This window comes from Xenopus laevis, chromosome 4L (assembly GCF_017654675.1).
Source record: "Xenopus laevis strain J_2021 chromosome 4L, Xenopus_laevis_v10.1, whole genome shotgun sequence".
Lineage (NCBI taxonomy): Eukaryota > Metazoa > Chordata > Amphibia > Anura > Pipidae > Xenopus > Xenopus laevis.
This window is the reverse complement of record NC_054377.1, coordinates 14,546,061-14,554,331: the sequence shown is the minus strand read 5'-3', so window position 1 is coordinate 14,554,331 and position 8,271 is coordinate 14,546,061.

The following is an 8,271-nucleotide window of genomic DNA, read 5'->3' as shown; positions in this document are numbered from 1 at the left end:
GCCGGATTTTCTGATTCTGACTTTTCCATCCTCTGGGTTTAATAACCCCCCAACAAAAATTCTGAGTTTAGTAAATAACCCCCCAAGTGTGTTCATTCTTGAAAAAAGTTGCTCACAAATGTAGGCTCTGCATATAGCTATAGCATAGCGGGCCGCAGGTTGGACACCCCTTGTCTAGGCTAAGGGGACAATAATCTTTGTTTTTTAGAATTCATCATAAGGAGGTATAATACTCTAGCTGAAGCAGGCAATGAGTAGTCAGCAGCAGGAAGGGCCAGCAAGGTACTAAAAGGGGTAGATAGGTTCTCAGAGGTAGCACAGCCTGGTAAAGCCCCATCTAGATAATGCTGTGCAATTTTGGTCTCCAGTGCTCAAACGGGTCAGTAATGAAATACATCGAGGCGCTACTAAGCTGATAAAGGGAATGGAAGGTCTCAGATATGAGGAAAGGCTGGTCAAAATGCCAAAAACGTAATTACACATGAAAAATGATTCACCCATGAGGATTCTACTGACCAAAAACGTCATTATGGATGCAAGAGAATATTGACCAATCAGAATGCCGATTCCCAGCAGTCATCTTGCATAAAGAAATCATTGTGTCATTTAGGCTTCATTATATGACACAGGAATAAAGGGTAGACTTGTTCAGTGCTGGGAAATCTGTGCTTAAAGCTTTCAACAACGTGGAGCAAGATTTAGGGCTCTTACTCACAAGCGGTTGTAGCTGCGCTCCCCTGCGTTCCGTTTTTCTGCGTTCAGAAAAACGGGGGAGCGCAGTTACAACCACTCTTGAGTAAAAGCCCTTACACAGATGAGGTGGGATTCTCATTGGAGGATTACTTTGCATATTAATACAGCCCTGGGGTCCAGAGAGCTTGGGAAAAGACTTATTGTATGATATTGCCTTAAGAATACAAGCCAAGGTGTTAAACTATAGCTCTCAGCATTAACCTTGATAACATGTTAAAGAATGCTGGGATTTGTAGTCCAGCATCAGCGGAGTAAAGTATGGTTGTGCAGTAGGGTTTAGTGCCCCTTTAAGGGGAGATATGTAAAAATATAAAAGGGGACCATAGAAAAAATTCTCCTCTTAGTTACTGCTCGGTGGGGTCTCCTGTAACAAGATACATGGGTGGGGGAAGAGGAAATTCTACTGCAAGGAAGGTGCAGTTTAAAGAACAATTGGGCTCAGGGACACCACCATCAGTGGGGTACAGGGTGTTGCATTCTGGGGTCTCTGAGCAGAGGCCCCCCCCCCGATGGAAACGTGTGATTTCTGAGTCCCAAAATAGTCACGGCTTGCAGGGAGTATGCAGGGATCATCGGTGTAGTTTTAACATAAATGGGGGTAACCAGGTCAAATCAGAGGTCATGGCTGTGCAATGGAGTGTTTTTTTTTTATTTTACTTGATGGCAGGGGCCAGTGGGCAAATAATTAGGCCTGGTCGAGATCCCTGTTAACGTAATACTATGGGGCCCCATGATTACTGTTGGTGGACCTGTCCATTTAAAACCAGCATGATGGGTCCAAACTGTGGAGGTCAAACCAACCTGTTCCCCACCATCCTCCTTCCGTCCCCACTGGAATACTCTGTCTAAGGCTGACACTAGCGCCGCCACATGGCGATTGGTCGCCACTGCTTCACTTGACACAAAACCGGTGACATTTTAACCTTAAATAACAACCCACAGCAACCAACCAGAACTAAGACTTTTGATTGGTCACCAGAAGCACAAAAGCTCTGAAAGAAATGCCGATTCTCCCTCTGCTCCCCAGAGCCGCTGATTGATTGTTGTGGGTTCCAATTCCCATTCTGTTGATTTGCCAAAAATTACATTTGCATCCTTAATGTGTTTATTTGAGTTGAAATGATTTCTCTTCCCTCCGAGCCATCCGAACGGTGATTATGTTGTTCCTCTAAATAAACCCATTCTATCTCAGACAGCATCTATAATAAAAGTCTTGTTAAAGTGTTTGCATACTTACATTTCCTCGCCTTTTTTTTAATGAAAAACTGTATTTTCTGCGGGAATGTGGGCCGGCAGCTTGTTCATGGGAGACTGCGGCAGGGAAATAGGCTCGGGCCAGCCATTGTATCACTGACTGCAAGACAAATGAGACTGTTAGCAACAAGGTCTCCACCTTGCACAAACAGACAGTCCATAATGAGTCTAATCACCTAATGAACAACATTGTCCAGCAACTACCAGTTTATTCCTGTGGATCTGGCTTTTGTGTGCCAGAATATTAAATGGATTTGACCGATACATTTATTGAATTCTTGTTGGGCTTGTTGTTTAACTGAAGAGCTGGTCTATTTATTATTATCCAGCTTGTTGCTCTGAAACAAATGCACATTGTTCTGTTTTGCTTCGTCTTCGTGCTGCCAAATGATCAGAGGCAGAATATTCAATACTTTTGTGTCAGGCTCATAGGGCTTTGCTGGTTTCCTATGTTTGTATGGGGCATAGTATAGGCTGTTTGCCAACATTACATTAAGGGAGTTATTTATCAAAGTCCGAATTTATCTCAACATTTTCTGCTACAAACTCTGATCAAATCCACTCTGGTTTTTTACGCTTATCTATTATTACATTTTCGCAAAAATTTGCTTTGCGGGAAACAAAATCACATTTTCACGATTTTTTCGGATTTTTCACCCGAAAACTCACATTTCTTATGTTTTTTTTGCTCGATATCTTCGGGCTATTGCACAAAACCCAGCGCCCATTATAAAATCATTGGGACTTCTCCCACTGACTTATATGCAACCTCGACAGGTCTGACATGCCGGATTTTCTAATCCTCTGGGTTTAATAAATTCCAAAAATTTGTAATTTTTTAAAAGTCTGATTTTATTAAAAAAATTACTGATTTTATTGGATTTTTGCATTCGGAGTTTATTAAATAACCCTTCTTAACAGCAGTGCAGCTTCTGCCATGGAACAAGGTGCTACTTTAGTAAAACAGCTGAATTTCTTAGGAGGCAGTGATTTAGCCTTTTCAGTATGCAATGGCACTTACTACATTGATTCAGATCCCCAAAACCACCCAAAGCAAACCTCAACCCGTGACCCTTCTCCTACCCCCACCATCAGAGCTGCCGCCCAGCCAGTAAAACACCTGACCAAAGCCAGGACAAGTGTTTACAGCAAATTTGTAATACCGATAAAGGGGTTACTGCACTGCTCAACCAAACGTTACTAAATTGTGGCTGGACTACAAATCCCAGAATACTATACTATATGATGAAGGTTGAGGCATGATGGGAGCTGTAGTCCAGCAGCATCAGGGTTGTATTCTTAAAGCAACATTGCACAAATCAATTTTTCCAAAACTTTCCCCCGAATCATCACGGCCAGCGGCTACATTAATATGCAAAACATCCTCCAATGATAATCCCAGCTGATCTGTATAAATCTGACTCGACCCACCCACTTGAACACCTGATTTTCCCCAGTCTTACCTTTTCTCTTCCCCAATCTCACTATAATCCTCCCTTGACCTGTCCATTACACCATAGAGCACCCCTTTTATCTGCACCGGCTCCCTTGCACAATGAGTATGACATGCCCCACCGCGTTAAAAAACTGACTGCCCCTTTCATTTCATTCAAAAATGTGGCAACCCTACCCACCACCATCCACTCAATTGAAGCCATCCACCACCATACTTGGCTGACCAATCCCCTTTCTCTCACACATGTTCCTCCATCCCCAATGCTTTTTGCACAGAGGAAGCAGTGGGAACTTTACCAAAAATTGCACACCCTAGTATCCCCTTAACCAGGTCTCAGCAAAGGAGAGGAGAGATGGGCAGAATATGGCCAGGAGCGCCCCTGCTGATTAGTGGTAATGTCATAGATTGGCAAAGTTTGCTCTAGGTCTAATAACCCATAGCAACCAGGTGTTGAGGTGTTCTCATTCAGTGCTATAGGCTTCTACTCCTGCTGCAAACTTTGCCCCTTTGTTGCATTTTTCTTCTGATTTGGACATCCATATAGAGGCCTCTCCAACCTATACCTTCTATAGCCATGCAATCCCTATGATATCTTTACCTGCAACTCTACAAATTACTTGCTGTCCACTCTAACACAAGGAAGTGACATAAAAGGGGCATGTGGGTGAAAAGGGGCCCTCAGGACACCCTGCATGATGGATATCTTAACAATGGTTCCTTATCGTCATTGCATCATATGTGGCCCTCACTCACTATACAGATTACTACACTACATATAAATGAATAATATCATTGGAGTAGGTCTCTCTTTGACTGTATACAATAAATGTATTTTTATGTATACACTCTTCTGTTATACAACCCTGCGTAATATGTTGGTGCTTTATCAATACCTATTAGTATGTATCAGCCGTGGTGCTGGAGGAAACAATGCATTTTTTAATTGCTCTCCCGTCCCGGGCTACACTCTTTACCAAGCACTTGTTATTCTAATACAATACACCTAGGGGCAAAATATCTTCAATAAATCAGCTGCTTGTCTCCTGCTCTGCGCTGAGCAGTAAATGAAGCTCACCAAGCGTGCCAAGTGATGTGACCTCAGGTTAATAACAAGCAATTAATAGGAGCAGCTGTTATGTTGTGTTAACACTTACAATTGTACTCTGCTTCCATTCAAGTGGAAAAGTGATTGCACACATTTTGTAAACAGTATAAGTGTTGAATGTCAACACTTTTCCTGCCAGGGGATGATGGGAACTGTAGTTCAGCAACCATTGTTAGGATATATAGGCTATATATAGTCCCTACGGTATAACAGTTTCGATTTCATTGAAAATGAAAGAGACTGAGTAGGATAGAAGAATGAGAGGAGCAAATATATCTACCCTTTAAGACCCCTCTTAGCTTTGATCATAGTTTTATTGACCACCCTGCTATAATTAAAGAGATGGAAAAAGCACCCACCCTGGCTGGCTCCACCTTGCACTGCCTTGTTCTCCACTTTGGGTGGAGCAACTCAACAGCATGAAGGTAGAGGACCCTTGCTATAAGCTTCCAAGGAGAAGACACTAAGAATTGTACCTTTTGTTGCACTGCAGTCTGTGATGCCAATCATGGTTCATATTCCTCTGAAACTTTTCATGTTGGTCTTGTACATTCCCTGGCTTGCCTCTAGACTCCAAAAACAGCTACTGGACGTGTTCTTGAATTGATCTTGTACGTTATTGGTAGCATAGTATTCGCTCACTCGCTAAAAAGGTGCCCATTCATTTCTGGAAACTATGGGAGTTATATTTACTAAACTCCGAATGCACAAATCATGAAAAATTCCTGATTTTTTTTTTTTATAAAATCAGACTTTTAAAAAAGCATGAATTTTTCAGAATTTATTAAACCCCACTAATCAGAAAATCCAGCTTCTCAGACCTGTCGAGGTTGCATATAAGTCAACGGGAGAAGTCTCAATGATTTTTTGATGTGGTCTGTGTTTCGTGGAATACTCCGAAGTTTTCAGGCAAAAATCTGAAAAAATCGTGAAAATTGGATGAAAAATCAGAAAAAATCATGAAGATCGAATTTTTTCCCGCAAACGAAATTTTCAGGAAAATGTAATAATAAATAAGCTTAAAAAACCTAAGAGGATTTGATCAGAGTTTGTAGCAGAAAATATTGAGATAAATTCAGACTTTGATAAATAACCCCCTGTCTGTTACAGCTGCCAGTACAACTGCTACACGGATCCCTAAATGGGAACATCAATGGTCTGATGGTCTGGAAAGGTCTAGTGGCGAATAAGGTATCAGAAAGCTCCCCTACATATTTATATATCTACACATACTGTATATAGAATTTACAGTCAGGGTGAGCTGGGGGATCCAAGGCTCACCAGGCCCCAACTATAAGGCCCCACTTCTCCTACTCCTGCCACAAACTCCCTGCCACATATCCAACCACCCACCTGCTCAAGGGACCTAACCACCCATTCAGTACACCGCCCACCCACCCACACAAATAACCTAACTGCCTGCTCAATTTACTTCCCTCTCCTCTTAAAAATGTGTGGCCACTGGTCCTGGTGGGGAGCAGGTCTGGGTCAGTGGGGCCCACTGGGTTTTCTCCCAATTTCCCAACAGCCCAGTCTGACCCTGCACATAGTGTCTAACACATGACTTGAAGAGTGGCCTGATCTTTAGCCTCTGCAAAGGAGATCCTAGATAGACCCCTGTATAAGTCCATCTCTGGCCTGGAGCCTGTGTTGTAATGTTGGGCATTGCTGAGTTATCTGTGTCTTTCCTGGGCAAATATTCAGGTTGATCATAAAGTATCATATCTAATCAATTTGGTTCAGTTATTTGCAATAATTTCATATCACATCTCTCACTTTGCTGACTCTTGGTCTTAAACCCCCTTCTTCATGTAGAATGTAAGCTCTAGGGCTGAACTCCATGGTGCGAGCTGGTCCGATGCGATCTGCTGAGAGGACCGCATGCGAGGAAATGGATGCAGCGAATATAAGGTAAGTAATAAAAATGACGGACCTTGTTGATGCGGCAAATGCAGCATGTTGCGTCTTCATCCGACAGTCGTGTCGGATGCACGCAGTGACAAGGTCTGACATTTCTATTACTTACCTTATATTTGCTGCATCCGTCTTCTCGCATGCGCTTCCTCTCAGCTCATCGCTTCGGACCAGCTCGCACAGTGGAGTTCAGCCCTTAATCAGCAGATACCTCTTTATCTCCACCATTTGAAATTAAATTGTATCGTACAGCACTTCAAAATATGTTGGCTTGTGGTTGTAGAACCTTATACATCTGCCAACCCAACACTTGAAACGTGGCCTCATCTTTAACCTCTTTAGAGCTCCCTAGATAGACTTCTACACAAGTCGTTCTCTGGCCTAGAGCCTATGTTTTAATATTAAATGTTGGTTAAAAGCCTTGCTGGGTTATCTGTGTCTCTTCTGGGGTAAAAATCCAGCTTGATCCCAAAGCACTGTATCATATTTAATCCGTTTGATTAAGTTGTTTGTAATGATTTTGTATTTCCCACAGGACCTGAGGTTTTTCCGTATAATGGATTTTTCCATAATTTGGATCTTCATACCTTAAGTCTACTAGAAAATCATATAAACATTAAATAAACCCAATAGGATTGCTTTGCCTCCAATAAGGATTAATTATATCTTAGTTGGGATCAAGTACAAGCTTCTGTTTTATTATTAACGAGAAAAAAGGAAATGATTTTTAAAAATTTGGATTATTTGGATAAAATGGAGTCTATGGGAGGCGGCATTCCTGTAATTTGGAGCTTTCTGGATAACAGGTTTCCGGATAACGGATCCCATCCTATGTCTTCTTATAGGAGATCGCATGCAAAATCACACAGGACTGCACCTTAAAAAACATGTTCCATGTAATAATATTTCATTGATTGTCTAGACTGACGGACAAATCTGCCCAAACCAGTTTATCACCACTCGTTGCCCCAGAAACTGATGGCAACGACTTGACTGATGGTTCCAAGAAAAACCTGTACGTGTCACGCTACACTCGATGGCGCTTTTTTTGCGCTCCTTCAATCCGCTGTTTCTGCACAATCTCTAAAGAAGCTTAAAAAGCTCATTGAAAAGGAAACAAATAATAAATAAAAATGTGTTCTGTACATTGCAGTGACAAAGGACCTTGCTAAAATAATTTGTGAAAAATGAGGGTTATCTTGGAGTTAATGAAGGGTGACTGTTGTGCCTTGGCTTGTGCTGCCGGATTCATCTCCGTGGCTCTTGGCGTCTGAGGAAACTTATATATTCTTCATAGGCACAATGGGGAGGGAGGGTAGTTTAAAAGATTCAGTTGTTTTTTCTGTTACTAAACAACAAACACAAATATATTATTTTTCTACTTCTTAATGGGAAATAACTTCTTTATGTGAATAAAGCATTATAGGAGCTAACGATTTGCTGCTAAACTGGGACTTTTTATTAAACAGAGAATATATGTTCTTTATTTTTTTCTTATCTTTTTTTCCTGTTTCCTTCCATATTAGACACTTACACATTTTCCATATTTCTTTTTTAATGCTCTGCGCTGACTTTTCTCTTTTAAATACTCTGTGTCCTGTCTCCCATCTCTGGTTACCCAGACCCCTTTCTCTTCTTTATATTACCCATTTGCCTCCCCTTTCCTTCCCTTCTTTGGTGCTCTTGTAGATGTTAACTTCATTGTTTCCAGGACTGTGGGGGCTTTGAAAAAGATGAAAGAAGGTGATTCACCTTTACGTTAACCTTTATATTATAGAATGGCTAATTC